At 39.2% G+C, this 25,780-nt stretch overlaps 1 protein-coding gene across 5 annotated transcripts in view; it reads left to right on the top strand.

Annotated features, from left to right (window-relative positions):
* The window catches only part of TPST1 (tyrosylprotein sulfotransferase 1), a 118,182-nt gene that overhangs the window by 71,876 nt on the left and 20,526 nt on the right, over positions 1-25,780 (top strand).

Below are 25,780 nucleotides of genomic sequence, written 5' to 3'. Positions count from 1 at the left end.
GGTATATGAGAAGAGTTATTAAACAGGTACAATAAACTACCCTCTGATTGAGAGAAAGTTTCTATTGAAGTGTAATTAACCTATTCTTCTTCTTCTTCTTCTTTTTTTTTTTTTTTTGGTCTTTTTAGGGCCGCATGCAGGCCCTAAATATGGAGGTTCCCAGGCTAGGGGTCCAATCAGGCTGTAGCCACCAGCCTACGCCACAGCCACAGCAACTCGAAATGCAAGCCGCCTCTGCGACCTACGCCACAGCTCACGACAATACTGGATCCTTAACCCACTGAGCAAGGCCAGGGATCAAACCTTCGTCCTCATGGCCCTGAAAAGACAAAAAGATAAAAAAAAAAAAAAAAAGATTGAAAATCTGTGCCTTTCACTGGTACTCTCCTGTTTTTTCAGTGTCCTCCCCTCCCCACAACCTTATAATGTATCATCTCTTTGTTCTGTCCTTCTATTGATACCTTTAATTGAAAATCAAACTTATATTTCATGAGACTAATTTCCATGTGGATTTTTTATTTTTTGGTATTACTCTCATTTTCCTTTTTCAATTCATTAATGGGTACGTAGGAAGAGCTATTTTCTTATAATCCATCATATATAGAGGCAAGTGTTTATTGGGGGGTTTTTTTGTTTGTTTTTTTTTTTGCTCTTTGGGGCTGCACCTGCAGCATATGGAAGTTTCCAGGCTAGCAGTCCAATCTGAGCTGCAGCTGGCAGCCTTTGCCACAGCTCACAGCAACATGGGATCCTTAACCTACTGAGTGAGGCCAGGGGTTGAACCTGCATCCTCATGGATACTAGTCAGATTTGTAGCCTGATGGATCTGCATGGAGGCAGATTATTTATTTTTGTATTTATGTATTTATTTATTTATTTTATACATGACTTTTACTTTTTGAAATTTTATTATTATGAAAGTATAGTCGATTTACAATGTTTCATCAAGTTCTATTGTACAACAAAGTGACCCAATCACACAGTTCCCTGCGCTGTACAGTAGGATCCCATTGCCCATACATTCCAAATATAACAGTTTGCATCCCCCAAACTCCCCAAATGCCCACCCCTCCCACTCCCTCCTCTCCCCCACCCCTGAACCCCAAGTCTGCTCTTCTTGGCCATGATCTGTTTCTGTTTTTTGTTTTGTTTGTTATTTTTAGATAGGATCATCTGTTCCATATTTTAGATTCTACAAATAAGATGTGGAATGTGGTATTTGTCTTTTTCTTTCTGGCTTACTTCACTTAGTTTGAGAGTCTCTAGATCCATCCATGTTTCTGCAAATGGCATTAATTTGTCTTTTTTATGGCTGAGTAATTTTGCATTGTACATATGTACACATCTTTTGTGTGTGTGTGTGTGTGTGTGTGTGTGTGTGTGTGTGTGTGTGTGTTTTGTCCTTTTAGGGCTGCACCCATGGCATATGGAGGTTCCCAGGCTAGGGGTCTAATTGGAGCTGTTGCTGCTGGCCTACACCACAGCCACAGCAACACCAGATCTGAGCCACGTCTGCAACCTACCCCACAGCCCACGGCAACACTGGATCCTTAACCCACTGAGCAAGGCCAGGGATCAAACCCACAACCTCATGGTTCCTAGTTGGATTCATTCCTGCTGCACCACGACGGGAACTCCTATACACATCTTAATCCATTCTTCTGTCAATGGGCATTTGATTGTTTCCATGTCTTGGCTATTGTAAATAGTGCTGCTATAATCATAGGGGTGCATGTGTCTTTTTTCAATGAAAGGTTTGTCTGGATATAGCTCCATATTTAGTTTCCTGAGGTACCTCCATACTGTTTTCCACAGTGGTTGTACCAGTTTGCATTCCCACCAACAGTGGAGGAGAGTACCTTTTTCTCCACATCCTCTCCAGCATTTGTTATTTGTTGACTTGTTAATGATGGCCGTTCTAACTGGTGTGAGGTGGTACATCATTGTAGTTTTGATTTGCATTTCTCTAATAATTAGTTGTATTAAGCATTTTTTTCATATGCCTGTTGGCCATCCATATGTCTTCTTTGGAGAAATGTCTGTGTAGGTCTTCTGCCCATTTTTCAGTTGGGTTGTTTGTTTTTTGTTGTTGAGTTGCATGAGTTGTTTGCAGTTCTGTCTGTTGCATCGTTGGCAAAGATTTTCTCCCATTCTCTGGGTTATCTTTTCATATTTTTAATGGTTTCCTTTGCTGTGCAAAAGCTTTTGAGTTTGATTAGGTCCCATTGGTTTATTTGTGTCTTTATTGTCATTATTCTAGGAGGTGGATCAAACAATATATTGCTGTGATTTATGTCAAAGAGCGTTCTATGTTTTCCTCTAGGAGTTTTGTAGTGTCTGGTCTTATTTGTAGGTTTTTAATCCATTTTGAGTTTATTTTTGTGTATGGTGTTAGATAGTGTTCTACTTTCATTATTTTGCATGTAACTTTGCAGTTTTCCCAGCACCATTTATTGAAGAGGCTATCTTTCTTCCACAGTGTGTTCTGTCCTCCTTTGTCATAGATTAGTTGCCCATAGGTACTTGGATTTATATCTGGGCTTTCTGTCCTGTTCCATTGATCTGTATTTCTGTTTTTGTGCCAGTACCATGTTGTTTTGATGATTATAGCTTTGTAGTATTGTCTAAAGTCAGGAAGCTTGATTCCTCCATTTTCATTTTTCTTTTTCAATATTGCTTTGGCTATTTGGGGTCTCTTGTGTTTCCGTACAAATTTTAAAATATTCTGTTCTAGTTCTCTGAAGAATGTCTTGGGTAATTTGATGGGGATTGCATTGAGTCTGTAGAGTGCTTGGGTAGCATCGTCATTTTGACAGTATTGATTCTTCCGATCCAAGAGCATGATATATCTTTCCATCTGTTGTATCATCTTTGATTTCTTTCATCAACATTTTATAGTTTTCAGAGTATAGGTCTTTTGTCTGTTTAGGTAGGTTTATTCCTAGGTATTTTATTTGTTTTGATGTGATTGTAAATGGGATGGTTTCTCTGATTTCTCTTTCTTATCTTTCATTATTAGTATAAAGAAATGCAATTGATTTCTGTGTAATTAATTTTGTAGCCTGAAACTTTGCCAAATTCACTGATGAGTTCTAACAGTTTTCTGGTGCTGTCTTTAGGATTTTCTAAGTATTGTATCATGTCATCTGCAAACAGTGATAGTTTTACTTCTTCTTTTCCAATTTAGATTACTTTTATTTCTTTTCCTTCTCTGATTGATGTGGCTAGAACTTCCAAAACTATGTTGAATAATAGTGATGAAAATGGACATCCTTGTCTTGTTCCTGATCTTAGTGGGAATGTTTTCAGTTTTTCACCATTGAGAATGACATTAGCTGTGTGTTTTTCATATATTTTTTAATTACGTTGAGGTATGTTCCCTGTATCCCCACTATCTGGAGAGTTTTTATCAGAAACGGGTGTTGAATTTTGTCAAAAGCCTTTTCTGAATCTATTAAGATGATCATATGGTTCTTATTAGATTTTTTAAAAAATATTTTATATTTTATTATCTTTTACACATACACATATATGCTTATTTCCTCTTAATATTCATGATCATTTTCCCATTGTACACATGCTTTTTAAACATAATTTTTTGTAGTTGTATAAATAAATCATCATATAAACCACCTTAAATCCTTTCTGAAACATAGTAGTAAGTGAGTGAATGAACAAATAAACTATATTTCCCTACTGTATGTTCTATAATTCATTTTGCCATTTTTCTTTTGTTGTTTACAATGTTCTCTTTGACAAACAGCGCTACAATGAAAATCCTTGCAATGCTACATTTCAGCGAGTTTGTGTTTTTTTTTTTTTTTTTAGATTAGTCTAATTAAAGTGGAATTAAATCAGGTCAGAGTACTGAAATTTCTTAAGGTACATGATATATGTTGATAAATTTTTTTAATCTTTTGATCTACCAGCTTAATATAGGTAATTTTATTTTAGATTTTGGCTAATTTTAATAGGTTTTATTGATTAATATAATTGAATAGTTACCAGTTATTAGTATATATATATATTATGAAACATTTCTTAAGTTTTAAAAATGTTTTATATGTGTTAAAGTTTTATGAATTACATTCTGCTAATGACGAAGTATGCATCAGTCTAGCATCTATTATCATAGTCCTTTTTAACTCTTGGTAATTGGTAATTCATGGCTTTCTTCTTTGTACAATACTGAAATGGTTTATGTAAACCAGGGTACATGTCTAAGTGATACTTAGAGGTTTCCCAAGCAGTAGACATTATAGTTTCCCTACGTGCGAGTTGGCTGGCTAGATTCTTCTTGGCCTGAAGAAGAAGTGGTTCAGTTGGGAAGAATGCTGTGGTTTGAATCCTTGTGACTAGAGAATTTGTTTCATACACATTTGTGGTTTTTGAAAGGGTTTCAAAATGCATACTGGAAGAAACCTCCCCCTTGCCAAGTCTGTCTGTCTCTAAAGTGACAAGTAATTTTGAGGGAAAAAAGATAAAGTGTGAATTATAATTTCATTTTTGAAGACTTAGTGATAAGCCATACAAGCTGACATTTTTGTTTTGTGGGATTCAGTTTCATAGATCCTCTTGTAATCCACAGACTAAGTATGTTCAAAGCTTTTTGCCTGTAAAAACTCAGATGCTAATATATGCAACATTGGTGATCATGAAGTTTCATAAAGTAATGCTTAAAAGCTGATCCCTGATTGTCAGCTATGACATGAGATGGGCTCCAGAGAAAGGAGGTGGCTGGAAAGATTATTCCTTTTATTTGCGAGATGGGAATGGGGAAAAATTCACATTTTTGACTGGAAATATAGATAGAATCCAAAGCTCCAAGCCTAAAAGCTCTGGTTTTCATACAATTTCAGGCAGTCTAGAAATATTGGTGTCTGAGTCAGCATATTTTGGGGACATGTTGCCCAATTTTGAATAGAAAATCATGTGCTTCATGGTTGCTGTGACTCAGATGGTGAATTGGAAATGAAATGCTAACATATTCCAAGCCCTTTCCCACCGTGGTCTCTAATCCCAAAATTGTAGTGCATTTCAGTACATGGTGCCCTTTAGGTTACAATCTAGCTTTCCCCCTCCCCCACAGTTTTTAATCTTTAGATTTACAAACCTATTTGAGAATCTGATGAAATGTATGGCTCCCTATCTGAAAAATACAGACACATACACAGAGATTTACCCACAATTTCAGTGGATTGATAGATGCTTCTGAAGCCCATCGGATTAAGACCTTCTGTTTTATAATCTTGGTCAAGCTCATCCACTCATGTGACTTTGATTGAAACCATCATAAATCTGTGTCTCCCAGTGAGTCTCTTTCCTGAACCCCAGGCTCATTTTTTCCACCTGCTTTCTGTATCTCTCCACCTGGATGTTCACAGGGACCTCTCAAACTCCATGTCCAAAATAAATTTGTTGTCCCAACTGTTCCTTGATAGAAGCGCAGATGGATTATTCATTAAACTGAGTAATAATTTAGAATAGAGGTGGTAGGAGACTGTGTTTATCTATATTTGCAGTGTCTGTGAGCTGGTGAACACATATGAGGAACAGAGCACATATGGTTCCAGTCCAGAGGGCACAGGATACATGGATCAAGCCAAAAAACAGTATAACAACCTGGTTACTAAGCCCAAGAGTAAACTGAAAAGCACATCCAAGTATGGATGGGATATCCAGTTAAAAACTAGACTAGACAGGACTAAGGAAGAGCAAATAGTCAAATGGAAAAGCATGTGGCGGTGTGTGGAATCCGCAGAGCAAACAAGAAGGAACTTGCGTATTAATTGGGTTGGGTGAGGGAGTTGGATTATATCCCTGAACCAAACTGTAAGGAGCTGCCACAGTTGGAATTGATGTTTGGGCACTTCGAGCCTGTAATGCACCTTATTTTCTAGTTCTTATACCCAGCAAAAACTGTTTCTCCCTTTTTTTCCCCCATCTCCATACATAGCATTTCTATTTTTTTTTTATTTTTGAAAGTTTTTATTAAAGTATAGTAGATTTACAATGTTCTGTTAATTTTTGCTGTACAACAAAGTGACCCAGTCATACATATATATATATATACATTATTTTTCTCATACTTCCTTCCATCATGTTCTATCACAAGTGATTGGATGTAGTTCCCTGTGCCAGACAGCAGGCCCTCATTGCTTACCCATTCTAAATGTAATAGTTTGCATCTACTAATTTCAGACTCCCAGTCCATCCTACTCCCTCCCCTCCCCCTGGGCGACCACAGGTCTGTTCTCCCTGTCTGTGAGTCTGTTTCTGTTCTGTAGATAGGTTCATCTGTGCCAAATTATAGATTCCACATATAAATGATATCATATGGTATTTGTCGTTCTCTTTCTGACTTCTTTTGATAGGAGACTCTCTAGATGCATCCATGTTGCTGCAAATGGCATTCTTTTGTTCTTTTTTATGGCTGCATAGCTTTCATTGTGTATATGTACTACATCCTAATCCATTCATCTGTCGATGGACATTTAGGTTGTTTCCATGTCTTGGCGATTGTGAATAGTGCTGCTATGAACATAAGGGTGCATGTATTTTTCTGAATTGCAGTTTCGTCCAGATATATGCCCACGAGTAGGATTGCTGGATCACATGGTAGTTCTATATTTAGTTTTCTGAAGAACCTCCATACTGTTTTCCATAGTGACTGTACCAATTTACATTCCTACTATTAGTTTGGGAGGGTTCCCTTTCTCCATACCCTCTCCAGCGTTTGTTATTTGTTGACTTATTAATGATGGCCATTCAGACCAGGTACCTCAATGTAGTTTTGATTTGCATTTCTCAGCATTTCTATTTATCTAGTCATCAGAGTTAGTTAGGATTACCTAACTTCGCACATCACTTGTAATTAATTAGTCACCAAGTCCCCTTGACTCTACTTTTGAAAATACTTGATTCAGTCCTGTTTTTCACATGAATTGTGGTAATTCTTCTCCTTGTCTATGCAACTGTGTTCAATCATTCTTCTGTTACATTTTAAAATATTCAATGAAAGTTATTTATTTATTTATTTATTTTTGGACTGTACCTGTAGCATGTGGAGGTTCCCAGGCTAGGAGTCTAATCGGAACTCAGCTGCCAGCCTATGCCACAGCCACAGCAACGCGGGATCCGAGCCATGTCTGCGACCTACACCACAGCTCACGGCAACGCTGGATCCTTAACCCACTGCGAGAGGCCAGGGATCGAACCTGCAGCCTCATGATTCCTAGTCAGATTCGTTAACCACTGAGCCACAACGGAAACTCCAAAAGTTATTTTTTAAAAGCTCAAGTCTGAATGCATCATTCCCTTACACAAACCTTGAATAGCTCCACTGTTCCTACAGGAAAAAGCTCAAACTTCTTAGAATGGCATTTACTTTTCAAATATTTGGTTTGGAGATTTTCTGGTGATCTTTTTATTGTTGGTTTCTAAGTTAATTACATTATGGTTAGAGAACACACTCAGTGTGGTTTCAGTCCTTTGAAATATAATGAAACTTGCTTTATGGCCAGCATATGTTCTCACATGTCACTTGAAGGAATGTGTATTCTGCAGCTGTTGCAGAATTCTACAAATATCAATTAGGTCCTGTTGTTTTACAGTGTTGCTCAAGTCTTAATTTTCATTGATGGGGGAGGAATCTAATTTTATTAATTTCAGAGAAAGGTAAATTTGTCTATTTCTTCTTTTGTTTCTTTCAATTTTGCTTCATAATTTTTTAATCTCTTGTAAGGATCGTACCCTTTTACATCTTCTTGATGAATTAACTTTTATCATTATGAAATGTCTCCCATCATCTCGGATGTTTCTGTCTAGAAGTTTGCTTTGTCTGATATAAACATAGCCACTTCATTGTTCTTAATCATCCCATGAACATGGTATATTTTTTTCTATCCTGTTATTTTTTGGTTTTTTTTTTTTTTTAATGCTTTTTAGGGCTACACCCACGACATGTGGAAGTTCCTGGGCTAGGAGTCAAATCAGAGCCTCATCTGTGACCTATACCACAGCTCACAGGAACGGTTGATTCTTTTTTTTTTTCTTTTTTTTAATAATTTCACATGACATTTAAATGGAGTCATTTTCATTTCACTCGTTTTATTTATTTATTTATTTTCCACTGTACAGCATGGGGACCATACATGTGTACAGCCACTATGGAGAACAGTATAGAAGTACCTTAGAAATCTATACATAGAACTACTATGTGATCCAGCAATCCCACTCTTGGGCATATATCTGGACAAAACTTTCTTTAAAAAAGACACGTGCACCTGCATGTTCATTGCAGCACTATTCACAATAGCCAAGAGCTGGAAACAACCCACATGTCCATTGATAGATGATTGGATTAGGAAGATGTGGTATATATACACAATGGACTACTACTCAGCCATAAAAAGAATGACATAATGCCATTTGCAGCAACATGGATGGAACTAGAGACTCTCATACTGAGTGAAGTAAGTCAGAAAGAGAAAGATAAGTACCATATGATATCACTTGTAACTGGAATCTAATATACAGCACAAATGAACCTCTCCACAGAAAAGGAACACTTGATTCTTAACCCACTGAGCGAGGCCAAGCATCAGACCCGAGTCCTCATGGATACTAGTTAGGTTTGTAACGTGCTGAGCCACAATGGGGAATTCCTCTGTCTTATTAATCTTAATCTATGTCTATATTTAAAATATATTGTTTAGGAATTCGCGCTGTGGCGCAACATGACCAGTGGCGTCTCTGGAGTGCTAGAGTGCAGGTTCAATCCCCGGCCCAGCGCAGTGAGTTCAGGATCTGATGTTGCCTTAGCTGCAGCGTAGGTTGCAACTGTGGCTCACATCTGATCCTTATCCCGGGAACTCCATATGCCATAGGCTGGCAAAAACAAACAAATAAAAAAAAAAATTAAAAGCTTCAGGGGGAGTTCCCATCGTGGCGCAGTGCTTAACGAATCCGACTAGGAACCATGAGGTTTGCGGGTTCGATCCCTGGCCTTGCTCAGTGGGTTAAGGATCTGGCGTTGCCGTGAGCTGTGGTGTAGGTTGCAGACGTGGCTCGGATCCCGAGTTGCTGTGGCTCTGGTGTAGGCTGGCAGCTACAGCTCCAGTTAGACCCCTAGCCTGGGAACCTCCATATGCCATGGGAATGGCCCAAGAAATGGCAAAAAGACACAAACAAACAAACAAACAAACAAAAAGCTTTAGGGGAATTTATCCATTCTCATGGGATAGACCATGATGGAAGACAATATAAGGGAATATGTATATATGACTGGGTCACTTTGCTATATAGCAGAAATTGGCACAACATTGTAAATTAACTACACTTTAATAAAAACTGAAGAAAAATTAAAAATTAAAGTATGTTCTTATTAGCAGATATAACTGGGCTTTTTTGTTAATCTTATTTTATAATCTTTGGTTTTAAATGGACTATTTAATCTACTTACATTTAATGGATTAAACTCACCTGGTTGGGTTTAAATCTGCCATCTTGGTGTTTGTTTTCTGTTTGGAAACCTGTCTTTATCCTTTTTTTTTTTCCTTTTTCCTGCCTTCTTTTACGTCCACATAGTATGGCTTCGTATTTCATTTTATATCTTTTATTGGCTTTTACCTCCCCTTGTTGGCTATACCTCTTTTTTATTTGTTTGTTTGTAGTAGTTGTCCTCTGACAAGAGCTGCGAACTTTTTCTTTAAAAAGCCAGATAGTATTATATGCTTTGTGGGCCACAAATGGTCTCTTTCATCTTTTCTGAAGATTCAGATTTTCTGGCATCATTTCTCTTCATCCTGATGAATACATATTTTTTTGTATTCCTCGTAGTAAGGGTATGCTGGGAAGTTCCCAGGTGGTGCAGTGGGTTAAGGATCCAGCATTTCCACAGCTGTTGCACAGGTTGTGTCTGTGGTGCATGTTCAATCCCTGGCCTGGGAACTTCCATGTGCCACGAGTACAGTCAAAAAAGAAGGGTATGATGCTGACACTAATTCTCTCAGCTTTTTTTTTTTTTTTTTTTTTTTCCTGTCTTTTTTTTTTGTTGTTGTTGTTGTTGCTATTTCTTGGGCCGCTCCCTCGGCATATGGAGGTTCCCAGGCTAGGGGTTGAATCGGAGCTGTAGCCACCAGCCTACGCCAGAGCCACAGCAACGCGGGATCCGAGCCGAGTCTGCAACCTACACCACAGCTCACGGCAACGCCGGATCGTTAACCCACTGAGCAAGGGCAGGGACCGAACCCGCAACCTCATGGTTCCTAGTCGGATTCGTTAACCACTGCGCCACGACGGGAACTCCCCCTCTCTCAGCTTTTCTTTATCTGAAAAAAGTCATTTTTTTTTCTCCATTATATAAGAATATTTCACTGGATATAGTTCTTGGTTGACAGGGTTTATTTAGGGTTTCGTTTTACTTAAAAGATGTTTTATTAGCTTTCATTATTTTATGGAAAGTCAGCTAAAATTCTTGTGTTATAGTTTGTTTGATTGATTGCTATAAGATTTTCTCTTTATATTTTTTTTCAGCAGTTTAACTAAAATGTACCAGATTCACTCACCCTCTCTTTTACCACGTCCAGTCTGGGCCTCAGCTTTGATTTGTTTTTAATTAACCTCTTTGAACATATTCATCCTTTATTCTTCTGTGTCCGGTCTGCCATTAATTCCATTCGATGAATTCTTCATTTCAGAGTATTTATTTCTCAGTTCTAGAATTGCTATTTCTCTGCTAAAATCCTCCATCTCTTCACCTGTTTTTTTTTTTTTTTTTGCAGCCAAATCTGCAGTATATGGAAATTCCCAGGCCAAGGGCTGAATTGGAGCTGCATCTGCAACCTATGCTGCAGCTTGCAGCAATGCCAGATCCTTAATCTACTAAGCGAGGCCAGGGATTGAACCCACATCCTCAGAGACAACATCTGGTTCTTAGCCTGCTGAGCCACAATGGGAACTCCTCCTCTAAATTCTTTCAAAGTATTTGTAATAGTTATTTTGAACTTCTTATCCACAGATCTCTCTTGGGCTTTTTTCTTAATTATGAGTTATACTGATTTGTTTCTTCACATGTTTTAAAAGTGTTGGTTTCATACTGAACCTTCTGAGGAAAAGAATAGAGAATAAACTGGATAATGTTTTTGTTTTATTTTTCTCAGAGAGGGTATATTCTTTCCTCTGTTAGGCAGCTAGGGTAACTGCCTGATTATTCAGATTTCAGTGAGTCAGGCTGAGCTGGAACTGAGCAGCAGTTTAAATTAGTTTACTTTTAACTTTAGTGAGATTATGGAGATTTAGCCTTTAGCCCAACCCACAGTTTCCTGTGTGCTGTAGATACGGGGTTGATTTCTTTGACTTTTTTCAAGTTAGCAGCTGGCAGGCAGTTGAATCACAACATAAATTAATTTATTTCACCTCTGGATTGGAGCTGCAGTAGCACCTTGGCACTTAATTCCCAAACAAGATTGAGAGAACGCTCTCTCTGCTCTCTAGCTCTGCTCCCACTGTTACTTACTCAGCAGAATTCCCCTGGGGTACAATTGTCAGACCTGAGAGATTTGTTTTTATACTTAGGGCTCTTCTGCATTCAAATCCATCATACCAGTCTACACTGTCAGTAAAAGTTCAGCTTCTTTTTGTCTCATCAGCAAAATCTTTTCACCTCCAATAGGCCTGCTTTCCTGTCCACCTATACCCAGCCTAGGCAGTTGATTTAATATGGAAAGAGGCTTTTTACTCACCTCTGAAGAACTCATCCTTTTCTGGAATTTGGTTCGTTTAGACTTCTTTGCATCCACTGCTCTTCTTTGGCTCTAGAGAAAAGTATGAAGTTTAGTTTATCTGGTGTTTTCTTGTTGTTTTGATGGGACCAGTGGTCTTTTGAGACCTTCTGCTTTCTAACCATAAAGGGATTTCTTAGAATAGTGTTAAGATTCTTTGCCTTCTGCTTTCAACCTTCCTTTGTGATTTTATCTTTTTTTTACACTTCTAGCCACAGCACCCTACCTGCCTTTCGTTCTCTCTCTCTTTCTCTCTCTCTCTCTTTTTTTTTTTTTTTTTTTTTTTTTTTTTGTCTTTTTGTCTTTTTAGGGCCACACCCACAGCATATTGTGGTTCCGAGTCTAGGGGTCTAATTGGAGCTGTAGCCTCTGGCCTACGCAAGAGCCACAGCAATGCCAGATCCGAGCCAAGTCTGCAAACCTACACCACAGCTCATGGCAATGCTGGATCCTCAACCCACTGAGCGAGGCCAGGGATTGAACCCTCATCCTCATGGTTCCTAGTCGGATTAGTTAACTACTGAGCCACGATGGAAACTCCTTTCATTCTCTAAGCATATTTTTTATACCCCATTCCTTTGCAATTGCTTTTCCTTCTCGCTTGATTATCCTGCCTCTCTTCTTTCTTTAAGACTCAGCTTAAATGAACCTTTTCTTTTTTATTTTATTTTATTTATTTTTTTTTTGGAAACGGAAGGTACATTTTTTATTTGAAGATCACCAGTATTTACACATCTGCCTGACTATAGTGAGGCCAATCAACAGAGAAGAGTCTTTTATCAAGTGGTCTTAATTATAATTAGTTGTTATTTCCCCAGTACCTTTTTTTTTCCTACTGTGCAGCATGGTGACCCAGTTATACATACATGCATACATTCTTTTTTCTCACATTATCATGATCCATCATAAGTGACTTGACAAAGTTCCCAGTGCTACACAGCAGGATCTCATTGCTCATCCATTCCAGAGGCAATAGCCTGCATCTATTAACCCCAAGCTCCCCATCCATCCCACTCCCTCCCCCTCCCCCTTGACAAACACAAGCCTGTTCTCCAAGTCCATGATTTTCTTTTCTGTGGAAAGGTCCATTTGTGCTGTATATTAGATTCCAGATGTAAATGGTACCATATTAAGAAGAGGGGTGTGTGTGTGTGTGTATGTGTATGTATGTGTGTGTATATATATATATATATATATATATATGATGGAATACTACTCATCCATAAGAAAGAACAAAATAATGCCATTTGCAGCAACATGGATGGAACTAGAGACTCTCATACTGAGTGAATTCAGTCAGAAAGAGAAATGACACCTTTTCTGTGTCACAGGTCCTTCTACTATACTTTTTTTTTTTTTTTTTTTTTTTGTCTTTTTGCTATTTCTTGGGCCGCTCCTGCGGCATATGGAGGTTCCCAGGCTAGGGGTTGAATCGGAGCCATAGCCACCGGCCTATGCCAGAGCCACAGCAACGAGGGATCCGAGCCGCGTCTGCAATCTACACCACAGCTCACGGCAACGCCGGATCGTTAACCCACTGAGCAAGGCCAGGGATCGAACCCGCAACCTTATGGTTCCTAGTCGGATTCGTTAACCACTGCGCCACGACGGGAACTCCTCCTTCTACTATACTTTATTCTTGCCTTTATTCTTGCAGTTGCCACACTATATTATGGTTGTTTATATTATGTGCTACTGCTTTTACACTTAGCACTTTTCAAGTGTAAGAACCACATATGCATTTTTTTTAAATTATAGTTGATTTGAAATGTTCTGTCAATTTCTGCTCTGCTACATATGCATTTTGTATCCTGGGCATCAAACTTAATACTTGAGAATTAGTAGGTCTTCAATAAAATGATTATTATTGGCAAAATAGACATTAGACATAAGAAGAATATTTCTTAGAAGGAGATACTAGATGTAGCAACTTGTCCTTGGGAAAGATATGTCAATAAATCCTTGATTGCCGGATCCCTAGAAATATTACTGAAATGACAGGCCAATGACTTTTTTCAGGGTCTGTTTTTCACCGTCTGATACATGTTCTCTCTTTCCTCTTTAACTAGGTCCAACCAACATGTCATCAGTGTATTGGACCATTATTGTATCTTGTGCAATGATAAGACGGTCAAGGTCCCTGTGCATTATGACAGAGTGCTGAAGCATTGATACAGCCCTTGATAAGAGAGCACCACTGTGATCTTTACTAACAAATACAGAGAAAGTAGTCTTTGCTCAGTCAATAGCTACATTCTAGATCCTAGGATCTGTGTTGATAGCTCCAGTAAAGTTGACACATTTGAAATAGCAAGTGTGATGGGAGTCACTGCTTCATCAAGGATCACCCTGTGTCTTTCAAGGTTCGTTGGTGGCATTAATCTCTGCATTTACTCTAGGAATGCAGTGTTGTTTTTGGCTTAATATTTTGACAGGGCGAGGCAGCTCTAGTGTAACCTTTAAAGTATGGCTTCAGCAGGCTAATCACCTATTTTAGTCCTAAAGACACCATAATCAGCTACCTCTAGGATCTCTACATATCACACCCTTCTGTTTTTGTGCTCTACCTCTGCACACGATTATAAGGTATATCTTAAAAGCTACTTGTATCTATGATTATGTGCCACTCCTTGGCCCCTGCCACTCTGAGATCTTTTTTCCCTGCTGAATTCAGGGAATCTATTTCATTGGTACCTTTTTTCACTGTTATTTCTAGCCTGCAGAAATGAAGTACTAACGTGCTTTTTCAGGGATGCTGTTGCACCCTTTGCTGATATATTTCTCAAAGGCTTTGTGAAAGAGCCAAGCCTTTGGAAGTATAGTTGGAGCCTCTGGGAAGTAGTTAGAGGGTAAGAGAGCAGGTTAATCAGACGTATTAATTGCACCCAGTGTACCTTATTTTCTATGTTTTTGGACAGCTTTTCTTTACAGTATATCAAGGAAGTTCTGGCATCTGAACTTCATTTAATGTAGACCATTGTTGGCTCCAGGATTTAGTCAACCGACTGAAGAGATCGTTAGTCATTCCCAGGTACTCAAGCTTAACACATTGCATCCAAAATCTTGTTAATGTACCCGTAGTGGTAAATCTGGATTGATCCAACATTACATTCCTTCTGCTCTAGTCTCCCCCCCCCTTTTTTTTTGTCTTTTTAGGGCCACACCTGCGGCATGTGAAAGTTCCAAAGCTAGGGGTTGAATGGGAGCTGCAGCTGCTGGACCATGCCACAGCCGCAGCAATGTGGGATCTGAGCCACATCTGTGACCTACACCACAGCTTATGACAATGCTGTAACCTTAACCCACTGAGTGAGGCCAGGGATTGAACCTGCGTCCTCATGGATACTAGTCGGGTTCATTACCGCTGAGCCACAGTGGGCACTCCTTGTGCTCTGGTCTAACAGTCTTAGGATTCCTACACTTTACCTAGGTTTTGCAGATGCAAAAGGGTGAATTCTTGCAATCCTTGTGGTATGTACAGAACCTCTTCTTGGGTTCGACTTTGTGTTTCATCTCTCTGGGGCCTCCTGGGATTTAGGTCTAGTTCTAAGTTTAGAAGCAGTGAGAGGTGGTGGGAGGGTCAGTATTCTCCTGCCAGGTGGCCACCTCAGGAGAGATCATGAACGGTTCTTTTGGCAAGAGAATGCCACCTTTTTCAGACGGAGAGAAAAGACTGCCTCCATTGGCAAGGAAGGTGGGATGACCAACCATCTTGGTTTTCCCAGGACTGAGGGGTTTCTGGGATGTGGGACTTTCAGTGTTAAAACTGGGATGGTCTTGGGAAAACTGGGAAGGTTGGTCACCTAGTAGGTATGTTGGATTGTTTTGTTGTCAACTTGGTTAACTCTGGGAACTACCCTTCCCAGAATTCTCTTCCTTGTGTGGTTCTAGGAGAGAATTGGTCCACAGAAGCAATTGTGTGATATTTGGGAGGTAGAAGTAAAACAATGACCATTTCTTCCTAGAGGTTTTGCAGGCAGATGCAGTGATAGAGAGGGTGCCTGGTGTTGCCATGCTTGTCCTTGCCCTTCTTCGTCCCACACCCAACTCTTCCACACGAGTGCTGGCCCTGCCAACCAACAGGGGCTCCAGGCCCCCACCACACCCTTGGCAGCTGACCCACAGAGGTGGTAGCGACACAGAGGCAGCTCCCTATGGACGTAACTACAAGCTCTCTTAATAATCATAGTGGCTTTGATTCCATGACTATATCCTGACTGATACATAAGGCTCAGTAAAATTTGAGAATTCGAGATTTTCACCAACATCTTCCCAACTATCTTCATCTTAATTTTCAGGGTTGGTGCCTTAACGTTAATATGTACAATACTTTACATGGCTGTGAACTCATTGTTGTTATCCCAAAAGATGACACTTTGGGCTTGGTTCTCAGAACTATTAATCCAGGGGCTGTAAATGATAAGGGCATTCAGGGCATCCATAGAAGCTTTCTGGTTTTAGGATTTGAGACAGGAATTTAAATACTTCAGTTTATCACTTCTTTTTTCCAAGTTCCCCAGCACTCTAGAAGTAACTCCACAGTCTTGTATTCTTTTATATTCTTTTTCCACTGATACCTTCTTTTTTAAAAAAATTTCTTTCTGGTGATACCTTCTCTTGTAGCAATTATTTGTTTGCCCAAAGCTTTGTATTTTATGGGCATATGACTAAGGTGATTAAGTAACTTTTGCCTCATTTACTATGGGATGCTGTTGTCCCATTGACCACCTTTGAATCAATCAAATCAGAGAACCCCTTTTAGCTAAAGATGCCACTATGTTTGCCCTAACCTGCCAAGAATAATGATTTAATTTCTTTCAAGTTTCATATGAATTCCTCTCGTTAGCAATCTCTATCCTGGAACCATGTAGGGAAGGGGATTCTGGGAAACATAATTCCTAGCCTTTGACAGGAGTGGTGATGGTATTGAGCTGACAACAGTCTAGCACGATAACCCCTCTGAAGGTCATAGCACTTTGGTTCAGGAGTGGGAACCTGACTCAACCCATGCAAATAGGATCTTTCCTTGGAATTTTTGAATTGGTACTGAGGAAAGCTGAGTGGTCCCTCTCTGGAGGTGAGGGCCATAGGATATGAGGCATAGAAACTGTTGGTGGAACTGTTAGACACGGTTGATTGCCTGTTCCATCCTCCCTGTTGCTAGGAACCTCTCTTTAAAAATAAGCTAAAAATTCCTGATGCTGAATTTACAAGGCTCCCTTATAAGTAGGATAGCTATGTGGCTAGTTTTTTCTAGACTGTGCTAGGTAAGGAGATGTCTGCTGGGGGTTTTCTGGGAGATATTTAACTTTCTGAGAAAATAAAGAATTGTATGAAGAGAGCTTACCCCTTCCTTCGTGCTTTCGAACATTGCTATGGACGCACATTAGGCTTGGCTCTGCTGTAGCCTCCTCGAGACCATAGAAGTTATCACTGACACTCTGAGGATGACAGAAGACAAGAAAGAAAGAGGCTGAGACCCCCTAATTTCTGAGCTACTAAGTCTAGCTCAGGACTCACCATCCGCCTCATCTATGGAATTCATATGTGTTTGAGCTGCTTTGACCAGTTATTCTGTTACTCGTGTCTTAACTACTAATGGGGCTCCCTTCCTCAGTGTGTGGAAAGAATGAAGCCAACCCATTGAGGGAAGCAGGGCCAAGAGGCCACGAGAGTGACATCATCGAAGTCCTGGTTCTAGTTGTCCGTGAAGATCGTCTTCAGCTCTGCCCTTGCCACAGCCATGGGAGACATCCTAGTTCACTTTCAGGACAAACTCCGCTTTTTGATGACGTTACTGGGCCTCTAGCTATAGGAGGAATATTCCAACTAGTACTGTCCTGGGTGAATTTGAAGTATGATGCATCTTTAGCTGTTCCTTATTGCCTTAATTTCTTGTACTCAAATTTTAGCTATTTTAGTTAAAGGAATACTTAGCCCATTTGCCTAAGATTTTCACAGGCCCTCAAAGCAACACAGTAGAATTAAATTCAGTTCCTTACCTTGGTGTTTTTTTTTAACTAGCTTGCCTTGATCTTATATGTAGACAGAATTGTTTCCTTCAGGCATTCTATAAAAAACACATAAGGAGGTTCAGAGTAGTGCATTTTACCATCACTCAGAATAACTCAGTCTGTGTTTGGAGGTATCCTTTAAAGGCTTTGATTATTAAACAAGTAATTACTAAATAATTCATCTGGGGTAACACCTTCTGGTCGCTTCAAGAGTTGCAAAGACCTAGTTTTTATCCAGAGGGAAGATACAGGTGGTTGGAGAGAAAAGATGACATAGAAAAAAACGAGGTAATGATAAGATGACAGAAATTTTCCTACTGCGTTTTAAAGGGATAAAAACTGATTTTAGAAACAAAAGAGTTTGTCTACAGGAAGGGTGAAGTGTCTGAGAGTGCCCCAAGGGAATAATCACAGTAAGATTGTGTCCTTTGACTCATCCTTTAGAATCAAATCTTTCTCATCTTCTCTGTCACCACTTTGGCACTGTCATTCAAAAGTGTATCCCAGTAATTTGTGTTTTCTGCCAGAAATCCTTTTGAGAGCAAGGGGTTTTATGCACTCATATTTGCTTTATAAAACAGGCCTTCTTTTGTCTTCTGTTTACCTAGATCAATGTCAGAGGAGCCCCTTTGTGCTGAGTTCCCTGGTGGCTCAGCAAGCTAAGTACCAGGTATTGTCACTGCTGTGGCTTGGGTCACTACTGTGGTGTGGGTTTGATGCCTGGCCTGGTAACTTCTGCATGCTGCCAGCTCAGCCAAAAGAAAAAGAAAAGAAAAACAAGGAGCCCCTTTGTTATGTGTTCAAGCACATGTTCTGTACTGTGCTGTTCATGATTTAATACATTTTAACTGTCTTCTTTAGCAACTGTGTAATCCCCTCTGAAGGCCTGTGGGGAATCCACTCTCTTAAAGTAGCAGGTTGCAGGGGTCCTCTCATCTGCCTTCATTAGTTAGACTGCCTTTTGAAAGAGAGAAGATACTTGCAGCTTAGAGTTTGGGTTGGGAAGCTATTGACAGTTTCCTTTGGAATTTTAAAGAAAGAATCACTTCTCTTTATGTCAGTAAATACCTAGTCCGAACATTCATAAATAGTTGTACTAAACAGTAGTACCTAACTCCTAGAAAACCCAGTAGCTATCAGTGGGAATATAGTAAATCAGAATAATTTGAAGTAATGTTTTACCCTATGCTGTTATTCATGGAAAATAAGGGAAAAGACACTTAGGTTAATTTGGTGTCAGATTACCAGTGCCTGAAATAGCTTCTTCCAATTGCCTTCCCAAAAAATTCCATAAAGATACCCCGATAAAAAGGAACCTCGCTGTAAAATAAAGATATGAAAAAAAACTATGGGAAAATTTCCCAGTAAGTTCATCATTGATTGTACTGAAGACCACCTGTATATCAGTTCCTTAAACCCCAGATTACTGATGGCCACAGAGAAGCCAGAATAGGGCTTTGACCCACCTTTGCTTCTCATTCCTAATTCCAAATTGGAGGGTCTCCCTGACTAGAAAATCAGGAAGTAAGAGTTGTTAGCGGATCTGCTAAAAATGCTAGCCCTGTCATCGTCCCTCTTTGATATCCTCTCATAAGCCATAGCTCCAAGTAAACAAGGTGTCTGGGGTGGAAGAAGCACGTGATAAGAGGGCAGAATTGGCGCTACCGAGGGAGTCGAATGACACAGAGAACGTGCTTGAGATGCACGTCGAGAGTGCACTGTGAGAGGTCAGAGGTGAGAATGATAGTTAAGAGAAAAGAGCACATTGAAGAAAGAAAATTGAGGTTTCACCAATGAATAATAGAAATCTCCAAAGGAGAAACCAGAAGAAAGGGAACAGAAGCATTAATCAAATGTGTCATTGTAGAAAGTGTCCAAGGCTGAAAATGACCTGAAGAATAAAAGGGTTCATTGTATTTTAAAATTAAAGAACATTGTGAAAAAATGTCTATACCAGTTCCCGTCGTGGCGCAGTGGTTAACGAATCCGACTAGGAACCATGAGGTTGCGGGTTCAGTCCCTGCCCCTGCTCAGTGGGTTAACGATCCGGCGTTGCCGTGAGCTGTGGTGTAGGTCGCAGACGCGGCTCGGATCCCGCGTTGCTGTGGCTCTGGCGTAGGCCAGTGGCTACAGCTCCGATTCGACCCCTAGCCTGGGAACCTCCATATGCCTCGGAAGCGGCCCAAAGAAATAGCAAAAAGAAAAATGTCTATACCTACACATATTTTGGTGCTATTTTTAAACCTCAAGGACCCTGAAAAAAAGCCTGCATATGTTGAGGTAGAAAAAAATAGGTTACCTACAAAGGAACAAAACCTATACTGGCTGGCGGCGGAATTCTCTTTTGTAGTTCTAAATGTTGGAACATTATGGAGCAGTGATTCTTAACCTGCATGTACTCCTTGGTGTCTTCGAACCCCCTGCAGTAATATGCAAACTTATATGTGTTGATGATGCAAGTTGATATTCCTGGAAATAGAATCCATATCTTTCATCATATTTTCAAGCGAAGGAAAGAATGGTAATGGAGCAATATCCATAGTGCTTTTTTCTTTTGAAATAATTTAATACTGACAGAAAAGTTGGAAGAGTAATGCAGATTCACTAATTTTTAACATTTGCCCATAATTCTGTCCTCCCTGTTTCCTACCTTCCTCCTCCTCTCTTCCTCTCTCTTTCCCTCTCTCTCTGTATATATGTGTATGTGATATATTTACCAGATAAAGTTTTATGTTATCATTTTTTAAACTTACAAACACACACACTATATTGTATTTTATTTATGTATAATTTGAGTATTGCTTGCGTTTATCATGCCCCTTTGCTTTTAATATTTCCTAAGAATAAGAATATTTTCTTACATGACTGTAATACAGTTATCAAGTCACAAAGTGTTCATGTTGACACAATGCTTTTATGTACTTTATCTAATTTATAGCCTATATTTCATTGCCCAATAACGTATTTCCTAACTTTTCTCACTTACCAGTGTACATTTTATTTTATTTTATTTTTATTTTTATTTTTTTTGGTCTTTTTGCTATTTCTTTGGGCCGCTCCCGCGGCATATGGAGGTTCCCAGGCTAGGGGTCGAATCCGAGCTGTAGCCACTGGCCTACGCCAGAGCCACAGCAACGTGGGATCCAAGCCGCGTCTGCAACCTACACCACAGCTCACAGCAATCCTGGATCGTTAACCCACTGAGCGAGGCCAGGGATCAAACCTGCAACCTCATGGTTCCTAGTCGGATTCGTTAACCACTGCGCCACGACGGGAACTCCACCAGTGTACATTTTATTCTAAGGTTACATATTGTATTTAATTTCTTGTTGTTTTAGTTTCCTTGAATCTGTAACAGTTCCTCATAGATTCTCAGTTTTTCACAACACAGTTTTTGAAGAACTTGGGCAGCAGAGTTTGAGAGGATTGACCCCCAGTTTTGAAGTTCTGTGACAAAATGCTTTCAAACAATATTGCATGCTATAGACAAACCATTCATGAAAGGGAGAGTCAGTCATTGCAGCAGACTTCATCATTGTTTTATTCTGGTGTGTGTTTGTTTTTCTTGTTTGAAGGTGACTGATAGCAATGGCTGAGTTAGTCATGCTGCTAATTGACCTCCAAAGGTTTATTTAGCATATCAGAAATATCTTTTCTCTTGACATAAAGAAAAAAGACAATAAAATGTGCACCATTGTCTTATTCTTAAAAATGGCTGCAGTCACCCCAGCCTTCCGAAACCACCACCCTGATCAGTCAGCAGCCATTAATATCAAGACAAGACCTTCTACCAGCAAAAAGATTATGAGTCACTGAAGGCTCAGATAATGGTTAGTATCTTTTAGCAATAAAGCATTTTAAAATTAAGGCATGTACATTATCTTTAGACATAATACCATTGCACACTTAATTGACCACAGTATAGTGTAACCATAACTTTTATATGCATTGGGAAAGCAAAAAACTGGTGAGACTTTCTTTATTGTGCTATTTGCTTTATTGCGGTGGTCTAGAACAAACCCGCAGCACCTCCAAGGTATGCTTGTATTCTTTTATTGTTGTTGTTGAAGCAAAATAGAAGACGTTGATAGCAGTTCAGCATTGCTTTGTTCAAATATTCATTTGGGAGTTGAAATCTTAAGTAAGCATCAGTGGACTTCATGTGAGTTCTTCATACATTTTTCACTTAATATATTTTACTTTTCAACAAGCTGCACATTCTCCTACATAATGATTTGACAGGCAGGAGAGCGTACAAAGACCTCATCTTAGAGTGAAAGTCTATTGGTCATGTTTTATAATGAATGAAAAGTGTACAGACTTTGCCAGTTCCTTTCTATTTTTCCACCATTTTTCAACCCGGAGATACTTCTTCTTCTTTCCAAGGAAGTGGTAACTACCACTAGAAGTCCCTTGCCTACCCTTCTAGATTATTTCCTCCTCCAATTTCCTTCTTTCCACAGATAACTTCTGTCCTGAATTCTGCAATCATAGATTTAATTTTGCTTGTTTTTAAACTTCATAGAGATGGAATCGTGCAATATATTTTGAGGAAAGAAAAAAAAGCAATCTCTGACATCTAGGAACTAATCGGATGTAACCTCTAGGCCATGGTTTATTAGAAACTGGCTTGATACTCATTACTAAGCCATGTTGGTCTCCTATTGGAGGCACAGAACACCAACACAAGAAAGACTACTCTTTAACCATGATGAACCGAGAAAAGACAAGACCGTTTCATAATGTTGTTTGAGCACAAAGAAAATCCAGGTCACTGTGCAAACCACAAAATACCAAATACTCACTTGCCTAATACGAGTGAACAAAAAATAGCTTTCGTTTCCCTTCTGGTCTGCCTTCCTTCTAGATAAAATGTATTAAGATGTGCAGTCATAGAATTATCCCTGCTTGCTGCCAGCATCCAGTCCAGAGCAAACCCCTGCTTCCTTGGACTCTTCCCAAAATCACCAAACCAAAACCTGGATCATGAAAGTCCTTTCTAACTCTTGAGTGAGACACCCCACATTCCCCATGATTGTGTCTCGCTTTGTCTAAATGAGTAATGAACTCAGTGTGTTCAGCTACAGCTATATTCCTGCTAGTCTTTAGGTGGAAGGTATTCTTTTAATGTCTTGTTTCTTTAACATTTGTGAGATTCAGTTTGTTGCATTTCACAGTAACTCATTTTTGTTATTTAATGTTCTAGTATAATTACACAACTATTGGGATATTTGAGTTGTTTATAGTTTTAGAGATGTTTTAACTTTGATATACACCATCCTCATACATGTCTTTTGATGAAAATAAGTATGCATTTTTGTTGAGAATATGCCTAAGAGTTACGTTAAGAGTTCCCAAGACCACTCACAGTTCTTCAACATTCACAATTGCAGTTAATGACAGCAGGAGGATATAAAGTAAAATCTTCAAAGGGAAAAAGTGCATGGGGGAAACTCTGGGTGTAGTCTTTTATATGTCCCTTACAGTGCAGTCATACAGGATTTGCTTCATTCACCCAGTGACATGTGACAACCCATGTGTGTTGTTGCCAGCCAGGGAGCTCACCAGAGCTTTTGAATCCAGGGTTTTTTTGGGGGGGGTCAATCATGGAGGCATGTAGTGAGTGCCTGCATGACTGACCTCAGTTACATTCCAGACACCCCCCCCCAGAGGAAAAACAGATGTTCACTATAAATTAATTACTAAAATAAACTATCTACTCAAACTGGTACAGCCTGGCCCAAGGCCTCAGACATGCAAATATATTCTTATAGATAGAACATTCCAAGCTCAGATAGTGGGAGCCAGCCAAGAGCCAGTCCTGAAAATAGGCCTTTCTCGGGAATGTGCAACATTTGAGCAAGCTAGGCCTCCTGAGTTAAATCCTTCCCTTCACAGAATGAAGTGTGGGTCAGAGAGCACTCGCACATGAAAATTTAGGAGATGATGTTAAGGTGTTTCCCAACTCTTTGGGAAACAGAGATTACACTCTGTCACTAGCAGGTGTGTGAGAATTTCAGTTGTTCTACTGTTTGTTAGTCTCCTAAAATTTTAGTCTTTCTCATAAGAGCGTTTCATTTTGATTAAAATTTCTATTTCTTCATATCCCATAAGAGGAAACACTTTTTTATGTTATTTGCCACTAGAATATATTATAAAATTCTTTTACCTAATTTTCTACTGAATCATTTGCAGAAATTCTCTATATATTTTGATGTGTGGAGTCCATTTGTATTTCACTTAATCTTCTCCCACTTATCTATTTGCCTTTTCTCTCTGTTAACGGTGCCTTTCAGAAATAGAAGTTCCTAATTTTAATGCCTAATTTAGTACCTTTTCCTTTATGTTTATTGTTTTTGTTATACCATTTAATAAACCTTTTTAATACTCAAGGCCACGAAGATATTCTCCTGTTAATCTGTAAAGGTTGATTGCTTTACTTTTCTCATTTAGATCTTCAGCCTACATGGAATTGATTTTTTTTATTGTGGTAAAAAATGCATAATGTAAAGTGTACAGTCTTAAACATTTTTAACTGTTCACTTCAGTAATATTACAGTTACACCATTGTGAAACAGTTGTCCAAAACTTTTTCATCTTGCAAAACATACTCTCTACCCATTAAACAATTCCCCATTCCTCCCATCCTTCTAGCCCCTGAGAGCCACCATGCCACTTTCTATCTCTGAATTTGACTCTAGGTACCTAATGAAATATTCTAGGTACCTAATAGAAGTTGGAATCTTACGGTATTTGCCTTTCTATGATTGGTTTATTTCATTTAGCATATTGTCCTCAAGGTTCCTTCATATTGTCGCAGATAATAGGATTTTCTATCTTTTTAAAACTGAATGATGCTCCCTTAGATTTATATACCTCACATGGTTTATTCATTCATCCATTGACGGGCATCCTGGTTGCTTCCACCTTGTGAATAGTGTTGCTGTGAACATAGGTGTGCAAGCGTTTCTTCAAGACCCTGCTTTCACTTCTTTAGGAAACATACCCAGAAGTGAGATTGCTGGGTTATTTGGTAATCTTATTTTTATTTTTTATTTAATTAATTTATTTATTTGCTTTTTAGGGCTGCCCCTGCAGCAAATGGAAGTTCCCAGGCTAGGAGTCGAATTGGAGCTGCAGCTGCTGGCCTACGCCACAGCTCATGGCAACACCAGATCCTTAACCCACTGAGTGAGGCCAGGAATCAAACCTGCAACCTCATGGATACTAGTTAGATTCATAACCCACTGAGCCGCAACGGGAACTCCCTAATTTTTTGACAAACTACCATACTGTTTTCCAAAGCAGTTGTACCATTTTACAGCTGTAACAACAGTGCAGTTTTTTTTAAACTCAATAAATTTTATTATAATTGTGCAGCAATCATCAAAAGGGATTCCAGTTTTTGTACATCCTTGCCAACACTCATTTTCTGTTTTTGTTTTTTTTAAATAGTCCTAATGGGATTACTAGTGGGTATGAGTAACATCTCATTGTGATTTTGATTTGTGTTTCTCTGATCATTAGTGATGTTGAGCATCTTTCCAGATGTTTGTTGGCCATTGACTTGTCTTTGGAGAAATGTCTGTTAAGTCCTTTGCCTATTTTTTAGTCAAGTTACTTGATTTTTTTATTATTGAGTTCTAGAATTTAATTATATATTCTGCATATTAACTCCTTTTCAGATATATGATTTGCACATATCTGCATTTCTTTAGAGTTGGTTTCTGGTTTCTGGAGTGTTTTGGTGGGGGGAGGCGTATATCTCCTTTCTTTGTACGCCCTGTGGTTTTTTTGGTGAGTTCTGGGTATGTGACACAATAGTCACTTCTCCCATTCTTTAGGGACTGGCTTCACGCATGGGAAAGATTTTCACCATCAGATGAGCTATGTAGGCTCTGACTTCTCAGACTTTTTCTGAATTGCCAAGTCACAATGCAAGTGGCCTGGATACAGGGAAAGGAAAACTAAGGCTTCTTTTAT

The sequence above is a fragment of the Sus scrofa genome, chromosome 3 (genome assembly GCF_000003025.6).
Source record: "Sus scrofa isolate TJ Tabasco breed Duroc chromosome 3, Sscrofa11.1, whole genome shotgun sequence".
Classification (NCBI taxonomy): Eukaryota; Metazoa; Chordata; class Mammalia; order Artiodactyla; family Suidae; genus Sus; species Sus scrofa.
The sequence above is the reverse complement of the archived record's forward strand: the minus strand, read 5'-3'. Positions and strand labels throughout refer to the sequence as shown.